We start from the raw sequence: 14,192 nt of genomic DNA, 5'->3' as shown, positions 1-14,192 counted from the left end.
GTTAATGGTGGTCGACTGACGCATTTCCCTCGCGCTAACCCCGGTCTGCATTATGCATCAGATCACGTAAGTGTTTCTGGTCCGATCGGGAAAGTATCCCCAGAACCGACAGGGCTATATATAAATGGGAGAAGAAAGGCTGCGAGGCGTCTCTAATCGGGAGAATAAACAGGACGGGGGACCACTCGTCACAAGCTAGCTTAGCCGGTTCAGAAGCTAAAGTGGACGACTTTGGTCGTCAAGCAACGCCCTTATGACGTCACGTTTGCTTCGCCTGAAATGGAATCAGCATGCACGCGTTTATTGGAGGTAAAGTTCTGCACAATGCGCAATAATGCCATCGTGCACCGAGTGTGTCTGCCGCCTCGAAGATTCGCAGGCCTGGCTGAAAATCCTGGAAAAGTCACACGAGCGTTACTAAAAACGTCGAATTTGTTACTGCCTCACGCTTTTCATAGCTGAGGTCCATTACAGGAAGCTTCAGCATTACCATCCGAGGCGCGTCTCTAAGACCTCACAGACCTGAGCGCATGTTATTTTAATGGTAACATTTTCAAAGGAAGATAACACGTAATTTTGATTATATGTTCTGCATTATTACTCAGTCGATACAGATATACTGCCTACCGGCAATCTGCGGGGTACGCGTACACGGTCGACTGGGGTCCAGCAACCACGTTGTTCTGTACAGCTGTGTGGTTTGAAAAGATTAGAAAAACTTTTCCGTCCCTGCAGTGCACGGGCTTTAAGTTGTTCTAGGTAAATACAGTAATGAACGCAGCGCATCAGTTTTTGTTCATTTGAACCGGCACGTATTTTGCAACGCGCAATGACCTAATTGCCCGACCGAGGCGCGCAGAGATGAGCCAGCCCCCTGAACTGAGCCACGAACCTCAAAGAGAAAAATATGTGTTTATTATTTAACACAGATTTTGTTTCTGCCATAATCTTTCGCTTCACAGCGCTTAATTGTCTAGAGCATGCTTGCTTGGCATCCAGCTGTTTTTATTGATTTACCTCGCGTTAACGGCACCTGTTCCAAATTCCTATCCACAGGCAGGAATACCTTTCGACGGGGAAGAAAAATGAGAAGGAAAAGGATAAGGCAGGTCATTTTTTTTTTATCAAGACAACAACCTTATTGCACGCACAGCAGAGCGCACATGTGCTGTTGGCACGTGTCCCGCTCAAAAAAGCCGACTTGATAATACAAGAATTTCTTCTTCTTGGCCTCCATTTGAATATGCCTCCTTCCTTCGAGATGTCCGCACTTTGCACAAGCTCTATTCGATAACTGCCTGGAAAACAATGCTCACTAGCGTTGGAGCGCGATCATCTTCGCTGAGGTTGAGCGAAGAGTTTTCTAGTCTACTACAGCAAATAAAACACGTTTAAAGCTTTTCACTGGAGCGCTTCATCCGATTTAAGGTGCGTGTTTTCATATATATAACAAATATTTATTGCGCAAAGGACTGCACGCGCTACCGGTACCAGCGCTTTCCACGAGCCGCAGCGAGCAGACGCTCCGAACCTGTCCGCACTCCAGTCTCAAAGTACGTCACTTTCGGCGGGCGAAAATGCGCCCGTTTTTTTCAGTTTCGGTATTGAAAACTCTGGTGTTTGCGTGCCGTTGGCACCTTAACTGCTTGAAACTGGAACGCAATGTTTTGTGGCTAGCATAATACGGGGATGTACTATGAAAAAAACAACCTTTTTACGGTTTGCAATTTCGGTCAACGCACAATGCATGCGCCACTCCCCCGTTGTGCATGGTTCAAACTCAGGAAACCACAAACACCGGTCATTTTGTTTTAACCAGTTGTTGTGCACGCACTGCAGTAACTGCACTGGGTCACTGACAAAGAACAATGACATGTGGGCATGTGATGTGTGCGGAAAAACGAAATTATTTGCCAGTGATTTTTTGGCTGGGGCTTGGGGGGTCTTGGTCAAATAGTACCTAAAAGGCATCATCGCGCCTCGATTTGCAGTGTTGTTGTCAGTAACAACGCACATGACTTTGTATCCAATTTTTTATAGGCCGTGAATGACGTCTCCCAAAGCCTTGTGCAGAAAAATCGTGAGCGAAAAATCCACGAATAATCCCCAGAGAAGCAGCCCAGGAGGCAGATGGGCCCCCTAGGTCAAGTAAATCTTGTGGCATCATTACAACCTGCCCGGCGGATTGTGAGTAAACTGTTCACTGTGGCCGTTAATGATTCGTCGATAGAGGTTGCTCGGGGAGAGCAACCGGGGTCTCACGAGCCCCACCGGTGACAGCACCTGCCATCGCAGGGCAGTGGCGCAACGCTTAACCGCTGCACCACTGCACGAGGAGTTATGTGAGGGCTTCCAGGGATGTATGAATGTCAAGTAGAGGATGAGCAATTCTGCACATATGTACATTAACCAATTCAAGCTATCTCACCACACCCTTAAGGCGGAGCTTATGTGTTATGGGGCCACTCCGCGTGCAGCCGGCCGGGAAGGCGAGCTTCCGTGCCAGCTATGCGCGGGCGTTCTCGTGTCCCCAAACCGTGGCGCAAAGTCACAGCCACGGCGGGTTCGGACGAAGTAGGCAACGAACAGAGTACGCTAGGAAACAGTTTATTAACCTAGCGCAAGGCAAAGCACACTGCGGAAGAGTGTTCTATCCGATAATATACGGTTCAGCAGCTTACCAAGTCGTCGTCGACCGGCGTTGGATAGTCCGGGGAGGCGCGGGCAGGAAGGGCGTCGGCGAGGCAAAACGGCAGTAACACCGCGGCGAGAAGAGAAAGAGCCCTCGTTCCCGCTCGAGCTCTCCTTAAACCCCTACGACATAGCACCCCCCTTGGGCAACCGGTTACCTTTAATGGGAGTCGTGCACCCCGTCCCTAAAACGCCAGAGCGTACGCGTGACGTCACGTCCGTGCTGGGAGTGAGGAGAGGGGCCGGGTGCCCCCCTCTCCCCATTCCCAGCGGCGCGCGCTCTCGTCGCGTGACTCGGCGCGGGGGCGATGAAGGATATTTGTATATCCCACATCGTGTCCACTATATTTTTTTATATCCCGTGCTCTTACGGTTGAAACAGGCGACCAGTGGACCTGGCCTCAATTTTGAGCTCAGGTTACGTGAGGCGGTAACGTCACAGCCACCGGTAGGGGTTGGAAACCGAGACAACGTGAGAAAACAAATTCAGTTACGAATTATTCACCAGGCGTCGACAAATTAAGGGTGGTGATCATGTAAACTAAACCTTTAGCCTCCAAAGAAGACAACTTTGAATCAAAACTTTAATCTTAATACTCTACTGATTCGGACTACCTAATTTTTCTACGCGCACAGTAGAGAATGGAAAAAGTAGGCGCCTGAGACGCCAGTAAATGATGACAGAAGAAAAAATTGACAAGGGTTTAGAGTGGAACTCGCTCAGTCGAACTAGAAAGTCAGTCTTTCGCCGCTCACTTTCCCTGGGCGTTCCTTCATCGTGTTCCCTGGATGGGGATTCACTGTCTCCTCCTCTACATTCCTCCCTCACTCGGTTTCGCCGGCAGCTGCTCCGCACCACGTGACCACCTACGGCGCCGCCACGCGGAAGGCTCGAATGCAGGCGCGCGGCGCGCACACCAGCTGCGTGCTCTGACGTCACTCTGCACATGCGCACAGCTGGCGGAGCGGTGCTGCCACTGTTCAGCGCGCAGCCACGCTTACCCCGCAAAGGGCCTGGCGCAGTGTAGCTATCGCTACAAAACCGCTGTTTCTTTTGAACTGTTGCATATTGCAAGCCATGGACCAGACAAATAAACAATGCCAGTACAAAGAAACTGAGAAAAAACGATGACACGTACGATTTCAACAAAAAGAACAAAAATCGGCAACTGCAGATTTCATTCTTCATTTTTTATTTCTTTCACATGTAGTGTGCTACTTTCCTGGACTACATTTGAAACTGTACTATCGTGAGACTCCACGCGGTTATCAAATTAGCAAGGTTGAAATGTATACATGATTATACCATTGAGTGACTACGTGGCGAAGTGGGAAAGTGAGAAAACACTGGGAGTGTTTTATGCATACCTCACAGAAACACTACCCTTGTACAAGGCATATTGAAGAACGCAGGCATACACAAGTGCTACAAGAAAGGCAAAATGGCCCAGATCGGTGCAATATACCGTGTATTGCAAGTGCAATATCCTGTATATTTCACGTCGATCTCGGAAGTCAGGGAGTTGAGGAAGGGTAGGGGTGGGGGTGATTGAACGGCATAACTATTCAGTTTGATTACCTCCCCGCCTTGACCTGCAGTGGGTAGAGGCAACGAAAATGGAAAACGAATGCTAGAATTCAGCTCCTACATACCCCCTTGCATATGTCTGCGGTCCGTAAGAGCACAACCTGCTCCATGGCCTCTCTAAGCTCTTACCTGAGCTTTTATTGCGTTAGTAATACTGATACAGCTCAGAAGTGGACGAAGAAGACGTGCTCCGCCATCTCGCTTGTGACGAGGAAGAACAAGTGTTTCGCCTGCTTGCTGGTGACCGCTCGGCAGACTGGAACAGTTCTTGTGTATCTAACGGTGTGCCGTGTAATACTCGTGACAAATCTGGTGGAGGTGCGGGGTACGCTCCCAGACCCGCGTAGGCTACCGACCAATACGGATCTCACCCCAGTTCACCAGCGCCGCGGCCGCCGCCTCCGTGGAGCGTCCCCTGAATTCGGAATCCTTCCGGCTGCAGCCAGTGCGACGCAACCCCGGTCTTCGGAGGCACCAGCTGCCATGGAAACTGAGACCATGCTCCCGGCGCACATCCTCTGTCATCAGCCACGAACACCCCCGTCGTTTCATGGCGACGTGTTCGAGGACGCCGAGGATTGGCTCGAGATCTTCGAACGGGTTGCCCGTTACAACGGCTGGAGTGACAACCGTAAGCTCCACAATGTCTATTTTGCAATTGAAGAGTCGGCTCGGACATGGTTCGAAAACCATGAAGCTTCGTTTACGTCCTGGGAAGCTTTCTGCCGCAATCTTAAAGCCACTTTTCCGAATGCAGACCGTCGAGAGCGAGCAGAAGCTGCGTTACACTCGCGCAACCAGCGCCACAACGAGAGTGTACGCATGTACTGCGAGGACATGACTCGCCTTTATAAGCGCGCGGATCCCAACATGACAGAAGACAAGAAGCTTCGTCACCTCATGCGGGGTGTCAAGCAAGAGCTCTTCGCAGGACTCGTGCGCAGCCCACCAAGCACTGTGGCAGAGTTCCTCACCGAGGCGGCAACTATGGAGAAGACGCTGGAACAGCGAGCCCGCCAGTACAATCGCGACGTCAACACCTTCGGGCCTGATCCCATCTCCATGCCTCCCGGAATCGACGCGGCCTTTCTACGCGAGCTGGTCCGATCTGTCGTCAGAGAGGAACTGCAGGCCTTCCGTACGCCGTCCGAGACGCCATCTTTCACGCCACTGAGCGAAGTCATCCGGGACGAGGTGTGCCTGCAGCACAACAGCACCTGATTTCCGAGGTTCCTCGCCAGCCTGATGCAAGGCCCACGTATGCGTCCGTCCTGCGCCAGGCCCCTGGGTACGACGTCACTGCCGCGACTCCAGCAGTGCTCTCTTCGAGCTCCCCTCGTGGTGACGCTCCGCCAGCCTATCAGCGGCCGCGAAGGAGTGCAGTGTGGCGTGCCCCGGATCGTCGGCCCCTCTGCTATCACTGTGGCGAGGCGGGTCACCTCTACAGGGCGTGCCCATACCGCCGCGTGGGCCTGCGTGGTTTCGCGCCGGACGACCCGTGCCCTCAGAACGGGGAACGACCGCAGGAGATAGCATTCCATCTGTCGTCGCGCCAGAACCACATCACGTCAGGCCACCAGGAGGCTCGATCACCGTCGCCGAGACGCTACCGTTCTCCAAGCCCCCGTCAAGCCGCAGGCTACTCCGGAAGCCGTTCTCCCAGTCCACGCCGGGAAAACTGATTCCAGCGGCCTCTGGAGGCAAGGCCGCTGATGCCGGGACTTGTGAAGATCCTCCTGCGCCACTACCACGCGACGATGTTTCTCCGGGAGCGAGTAGCGACAGCATCCGACGCGCTACCTCCGATTTGTGCGTCAAAATTGACGGAATCGACGTGACCGCTTTGCTGGATACTGGTGCCGACTATTCTGTCATGTGCCTGGCCCTTGCCTTACAACTGAAGAAAGTATTTACGGGGTGGTCGGGGCCTAGCATTCGCACTGCTGGGGGTCACCTGATTATCCCCGCCGGCAGGTGCACAGCTCGTGTCGATATCCGTGGTTTTGTGTACGTCGGCGAATTTGTAGTCCTCCGTGAGTGTTCGAGGGACTTGATCCTCGGTCTCGACTTTCTCCACACGAACGGTGCTGTCATTGACCTGCACGAAGCACGGGTCACGTTCTCGACTAAACGGGCCGTGGCGCGCACTGACACAGACGACTCACGCTTCACTGCTCTGCGACTTGTTGACGACGACGTAATGGTGCCACCCAGGTCCAGTGTGCTAGTTCTCGTAAGGAACGACTTATTCCACGACTACGAAGGTGTCGCTGATAGCCACGTACCCCTGCTGCTCGAGAAGGGAGTAGCCGTCGCTCACGGGCTCGTCCAACTACAAGACGGTTGTGCTAGTGTGCTCCTTACAAATTTTGCCAACGAGTTGCAGCACCTCGCCAAGGGCACGGCTGTCGCCTTCCTGCATGACTTCGCCGTGGTGCCTCAAGTGTGCGCCCTGGAGACAAGCGCTCAAGACCAGGCTCCACCATGTCCTGTCCTTCCGTCCGTCAGAATCAATCCGGATTTGGCGCCTGAGCAGAAGGCTCTCCTCTCGGCGCTTATAACCGACTTCGCGGATTGTTTTGCCACAAGCTCCAGGGTCGGTCGTACGCCTGTCGCAAAGCATCGCATCATCACCGACGAGACTACACCACCCGTATGCCAGCGCCCTTACCGCGTTTCTTCGACGGAACGCGAAGCCATTAAAAGGCAAGTGGACGAAATGCTCGCCGACGATGTCATTCAACCGTCGACAAGCCCATGGGCATCACCGGTGGTCCTCGTGAAAAAGAAAGACAACACCTTGAGATTTTGTGTTGATTACCGGAAACTGAACAACGTGACCAAAAAGGACGTTTACCCGCTCCCCAGGATTGATGATGCACTCGACAGACTACGTGATGCCAGCTTCTTTTCCTCTTTAGATCTCAAAAGCGGCTACTGGCAGATAGAGGTGGACGAGCGAGACCGCGAGAAAACTGCTTTTGTGACGCCTGATGGTCTATACAAATTTAAGGTGCTCCCGTTTGGACTGTGCTCAGCGCGGGCACCTTCCAGCGCATGATGGACACTGTCTTATCTGGGCTCAAGTGGCAGACATGCCTCGTATACCTGGACGATGTCGTCATTTTCTCGCCCACCTTCGAGCAACACTTGGAGCGGCTGCGCACAGTGCTCCGGGCGCTCGAATGTGCGCAACTTACGATCAAGCCTGTGAAATGCTATTTCGGTTTTGAGGAGCTTCGTTTCCTCGGCCATGTTGTCAGCGCGCGCGGTGTTCTCCCAGATCCCGACAAGACGGCTGCGGTCTCCAGTTTCCCGCGTCCCACTGACAAAAAGACTCTTCGACGTTTTTTGGGACTGTGCTCTTACTATCGACGATTCGTCCAAGATTTTTCCAAAATAGCTGAACCCTTAACAGCGCTGACCAGAGACGACACACCCTTCTTGTGGGGAAGCGACCAAGAGGATGCTTTCGTGGAGCTCCGACAACGCCTGCAACGTCCACCGATACTCGCCCATTTCGATGACGCCGCAGCAACCGACATACCCACTGATGCTAGCAACGTAGGCCTTGGGGCGGTCCTGGTACAGTGGCAGGATGGCGCCGAACGAGTCATCGCTTACGCAAGCCGTACACTTTCGCGCTCGGAATGCAACTATTCAACGACTGAGAAAGAATGTCTTGCGATAGTCTGGGCCATCAGTAAGTTCCGCCCATACCTTTACGGAAGACCCTTTCGCGTTGTCAGCGATCACCACTCGTTATGCTGGCTGGCCAGCCTAAAAGATCCATCTGGGCGGTTGGCGAGGTGGAGCCTCCGTTTGCAGGAGTACGACGTAACGGTCGTGTACAAGTCGGGGCGGAAGCACCAAGATGCGGATTGTTTATCAAGCGCGCCAGTGGACCTGGCTTCCCCGGAAATCACTGAAGACTTCTCTTTCCTTGGTGCTGTTAGCGCAACCGATATGGCGCAGCTTCAAAGGGAGGACCCAGAGTTAGCGCCGCTCATCGCGTACCTGGAAGGCTGCGATGGTCCCCGCGTTCCTCGTCTTTTTCTTCGTGGGCTCAAATCTTTCACTCTGCAGAACGGCGTCCTCTACAAGCGCAACTTTGAGAGCAACACCGCAACATTTCTGCTCGTAGTCCCGTCCCAGTTGCGACCTGATATCTTGAGCGCTTGCCACGACGAACAATCTGCCGGCCACCTGGGGGTCAGTCGTACCTTAGCGAGGATTCGGGAGAGGTACTACTGGCCCAGATTACTTCCATCAGTGCGGACATACGTCAAAACCTGTCGCGACTGCCAGCGCCGTAAGTCTCCTCCTTTAAAACCCGCAGGATTTCTTCATCCCATAGCGCATCCGAAGACGCCTTTCCAACAAGTGGGAATGGACCTACTCGGCCCTTTCCCGAAGTCATCCACTGGAAAACGTTGGATTGCTGTCGCGACGGATTATTTGACGCGGTACGCTCAGACAACGGCGCTTGCAAACGGAACTGCTGTCGAAGTAGCTACGTTTTTTGTACACAACATCATGCTGCGTCATGGGGCTCCGGCGGTTATCATTACTGAACGTGGAGCTGCTTTCACGGCCCGCTTGACTCAGGCAGTCCTAGATCTGACCCACACAAGCCATAGGCGTACAACAGCGTACCACTCACAGACAAATGGTTTGGTGGAGCGCCTTAACAGAACCCTGGTCGACATGCTCTCCATGTATGTGGATGTGGGGCATAAAACGTGGGACCAAATTCTCCCATACGTAACGTTCGCTTACAATACGGCCCTGCAGGAGACAACGCGGCTCACTCCCTTCCAGCTTGTCTTCGGTCGTCCAGTTGTTACTTCTTTGGATGCCATGTTGCCCGTCGACCCTCAGTGTGACCTAGAGCCAGATCTTGACGTCGCCACTTTCGTTCAGCGGGCTGAAGAAGCACGTCAACTGGCCAGGCAGCGAATACACCGTTAACAGCACGTCGACGCTGACCGCTACAATCTCGGACGGCGATTTGTTACGTACGAACCAGGCGACCATGTGTGGGTTTGGACACCAGTTCATCGCCGTGGGTTGTCCGAAAAATTACTGCGCCGATACTTCGGACCTCACCGAGTTCTTCGCCGCATTAGCGACGTGACGTACGAAGTTTCACCGACAACCCCAGGCCGCCCATCGCGCAGACCACCGCATCAGGATGTTGTGCACGAAGTTCGTATGAAGCCGTACTACGACCGTCCTGCTGATTGTACTTTGAGTGCCACCGGTTCTGTGTCGTGATAGCTGTGTTTAACTTTCTGTGTCCAACCCATTTTCCCCTCTATGAAAGCGGCCCGCATCGAGGCGATGCTGCAGAGGAGGGAGCAATGATACAGCTTAGAAGTGGACGAAGAAGAAGTGCTCCGCCATCTCGCTTGTGACGAGGAAGAAGAAGTGTTTCGCCTGCTTGCTGGTGACCGCTCGGCAGACTGGAACAGTTCTTGTGTATCTAACGGTGTGCCGTGTAATATTCGTGACAATACTACTGTAGGCTTCGCCTCATCGCGTAGCCGCGGTCGGTAGGGACGGATCACCTTGAGCAGCGTTGCTTCAGCCGTGCACCGCCAGATGGCAGCGCCCTCGGCGCGATGAACAACGCCTGAGGATATTGGACGATAACAGGTGGGCAGCTAAGGTATTTAAATATTTATACAGAAAGAGCGTTGACTCAAGGAGGCGGAAAAAAATTAGAAAACTAACCAGTAAGGATGCCGGTCATGAGGACGGAGAAAGAAAGTGCATTAAACGACAGGTTAAAAACGCGGAAGTTAAAAATTGGATTAATTCAATGCAAAAGAAATATAGTGTAGAACTATATCGATACTGGAAAAGGCAGATCAGGAAAGAATTTTTCTATGATAACTCACGAGGCAGTGCCCTACTTTTTGAATCTAGGTCAGGGTGTCTTAGAACGCTCAGCTACAAAAAGAAATTTAACGAAGAGGATAACACATGTGCACTGTGTGGTAGATCTGTGGAAACAATTGAACACCTTATAATCAGATGTGATGGCATCCATCCGGATGTCGATGCAGGCACAGTCACTCTTCCGGGGGCCCTAGGGTTAAAAGATAACAAAGGCCATCTAAATAAATCTGCAGTGGAAGTTAGCAAAAAGCGATTGGAGGATTGGTAGCTGAAAACCAGAGATGTGACATCAGGATAGAAGTGTAGGAAACCGTAGGTAAAGAGGATGGCGGATCTTAATGAAAATTGACAACACAGTTAAAAAAAGTAAAGAAAAGCTGAGCATGGTGGCAATCGCCACCACCCCCTTTCAAAGGCGGCGCTCTTATCCATCCATCCATCCATCCATCCATCGCGCGGTAGCGGTGCCGAGCAGTTTGTTCTGCCTACGACAGATGGCGCCACTAGGAGGTCCGCCACTTCTGGCCTTCGAAGCCGGCGTTAGCAGCATTGGCGCGCAGTGCATCGATGGCATTCGAATGATATCGGTTAAGCAATTAGCATACTTTCTAGTCAGACCGCAAATAAAAAATTACACCGAGTAGGAAATTGGTCGAGTTGAGGAAATCGAACCAGTGCCTCAGGAGTGCGAGACGCCCGCGCTAACCACTCCGCCACGCCAGCTCTTTTTTTTTCTTTCATGGTATTTATCTTCATGGCTTTTTTTTCGCCGAACGTTGCTGCATGTAAAGGACATTTACAAAGAATGTGACTTTTTACCGGATTGGTTTCCTCTCCTGAAGCGCCGTATATCCTTACCGGCATTTTAGTTCTAATATGTTTACTAACATGTTTGTGCCACGTAGCGTCTACCTAGGTTCGCTGTAAATAGTTTTTTTTTGTGTGTGTATGCACACACACCCGTATGTATATAGATCCTTTCTGTACAAATCCGCTATGCCAGCTCGATGGTTTGAAATGAACAAAGGCGCGTCTAGTGAATACGCGGTCTTTGTTCACTCCCGTCTTCCTCCCTTCCCGTTACGGCGAGGTTCAGGTTTCCACCGACATATGCAAGACGGATACATTTCCTTTCCTCAAAAACCAATTTACCGACGAGCAAGGCGTACAGCCGAACGGGAGATGTCGTTCTGTGGACTCCCTGGCAGCGTGGCGGAATGGTCACGTGACCAAATATGGCGGCGCCCATGCTCCCACGCTGTAAATCGTCTATAAATGCGCGCATGCCTTGTCGTGAATGCTATGCTAAGCAGTCTTCTAAGGAGAAGTGGCAGCAACAGGAAGAAGCGAGAACGGGCACAAGAGACGACAGAACAGCGTGAAGAACGTCTTGCAAAGCGTCGTGCTAAGAATGCAGCTCGGCGACAACGTTCTACCTCGCAGAGTGGTTCCGCAATGCCACAAGATGAAGGCGACGCGCCGAAGAATCGCCAGAAGAACTAGCGTACCATTGCTACAGCATTTTACTCTGATAACCAGAGCGAAACCACTGCCATTTTATTTATCGTTCATGCCCTTTTTAAGCTCTCAGCTGGGCTTTGCGTTATCAGTCGCCTACTCGATAAGCAGATCGGCCATGGCAACCTCCCTCGCCTTCTTGGAAACCCGGGACTTCGTGGTAGATCCGTTGTTCCACCTGCGGCCCTCCCAGTTTCTCCGAGTCCTTGTCTTTGTGGCTGAGGCTCGCAAGAGCGCAATTTCCTTCTTGACCTTTTTAAGCTATCACCTGGTGTTAACTGTTTTTACTCGTGCCAATACCGTTTCGGCCGCCGTAGAAGGGAAAGCATTTGAGATATCATTTGTATGCTTTTTAATTTCTGTAGCGAAACGTACATTCGCCACGAACTTGCAATTTCGCTGCGGTGGTGCTCCGAGTAGGTACAGAGACCGACCTTGAGCCGTTGCCTAGCAACCGCCACAGCTGGCGGACGCCGCGCGATCACCGTGCCATCTAGCAAGACGTCACACCGCGCGCCTCACCGCTGTTTGGTATGACGTCACACCGCTTGCCTCGTCGTTGCGCTCGCCTCGCCAGAGTTGTCACATGACTGCTTTCTCTACGTAATAGCCTGGAATAGCCGGGCTAAGCCACTGCCAATTTTTTTTTGTAAGCCACGCAATATGTCGATGGATGTGGAGGACCTGAGACGACAATGAAATGAAGGAAGGATAAAAAAAGAGGATCGTGCTTGATTTCAGCGGAAAGACGAAAATAGGGTGACTAGAGTGGTCAACATTTTTTGAAAAAAGTGCGTCTGCACAGAGAACAGAACAAAACTTTAGTAAAAGCACAGAAACAAGTCTATGATGAGGTGCAAGTTCTCTGAACTTAAGCATTTCAAGTATTACGAATGAGAACAAAAAAGGAAAATCGATGGAAGTAAACATGAAGCATGCACACTACCACGAACATGTGGGCATGCAAAAAACTAAAACATACGCCTAAAAATATTCAGTATTCCTTCTTCGAAAGGGGTCTAAAAACAGCAGCTCGCCGCCACGAGGCATTGAAGAAAGTCATTAAGGAACCCCAAAAAGGGCGCACATAGTGTCGGTAAAAGCAAAAACAAAAAATTCAGCGGAAAGACCGAACAAGTTGATTATACTCCAGAAAAGATTAGTACTGCGCGAATGGGACAGGACAGGAGAACAAGAAACACAGGCGACAAACGTCGTTCTCCTGTCTTGTCCCATTCGCGCAGTACTAATCTTTTCTGCAATGAACCAACTAGCCCGCAAGAACGTTCCACTTCGTCACATTTGATTATACTCCCCACGTGACTGTAGCCGCTGTGCGCCGAGGACGGAACACGTTCGTACATTTGTAGTATTCGCATTGGCATATGTCACCTTGCAAAATGACGGAACGAAACAACCGATGAAAGTTGAAACATCTGTTGTCGTACGGCTCCGCACTGAGACATGGCCCAGGTAATCTGTAGTTGAATGCACATTTCATACGCTTAGCAAAGAAACAGACAAGAAAAGAACATACCGAACACAGCAGCCATGTATACATAGGTGCCGCAGATGTGTTAGTTTAGCAGAAGCAAGAAATGTAGCCAATCCCCCTACACGATGCAACAACTGCATACAAATGTGCGACTGAGATGCGAACCAGTAGGCGAACACTCAAATCCGTCGCCTGCTCGCGCTATCACTGCCCTCCCTCGGCGAGGATTTGACCGGTGGAGTTCCGCTCTGGAGACGCCGTGCCATTGCGTCGTGCTCAGAGAACGAGGACGCCCGGGGCGGAATCTCGGGTGGATTCGGATGTGGCGTCCGTCTCGTATTCTTGCGTTCACTCCGAACTTTCCTCTGTTCTTCTCTCTTGGCAATTAAGTTCTCCTTGAACGCTTTGTAGCGTACTTCTTCAGGCAAGGAGAAGTCGATCCCCAGTGTCGGGAACGGCATTTCTGGCCTATTTTTAGAGACTGGGAACGAGACCTGGGCGTGAGAGTGCAGGTTGAAGGGGCGCGAGGCCATTGGTGTCCCGGCAGTTGACGGGCGAACGGACTCGACCGCGCGCTGTGGCTCCAGCCCTGGATGCGTCGGGAAAGGCATTTCTGCCCTGTATTGAGAGACTGGGAACGAGACCTGAGCCTGAGAGTGCAGGTTGAAGGGCTGCGAGGCCATCGGTGTCCCGGCGGTTGACGGGCGAACGGATTCGACCGCGCGCGGTGGCTCCAACCCTGGATGCGTCGGGAACGGCATTTCTGCCCTGTATCGAGAGACTGGGAACGAGACCTGAGCCTGAGAGTGCAGGTTGAAGGGCTGCGAGGCCATCGGTGGCTCCATCCCTGGAAAAGCCGGCTGTTGAGACCGGAGACTGACGATGGCTGAGATGACGTAGCTCGGGGGCAGTCCACTCAAATCCCATAGGTGGCGGTCCAAAGGTGGCGGTGCCCATGGCGACCGTTCATTCGTATCCGTGTGCTCAGGGAACAAG

This window comes from Amblyomma mixtum, chromosome 3, assembly GCF_055824585.1.
Source record: "Amblyomma mixtum isolate Tamu chromosome 3, ASM5582458v1, whole genome shotgun sequence".
NCBI lineage: Eukaryota > Metazoa > Arthropoda > Arachnida > Ixodida > Ixodidae > Amblyomma > Amblyomma mixtum.
The sequence above is the reverse complement of the archived record's forward strand: the minus strand, read 5'-3'. Positions refer to the sequence as shown.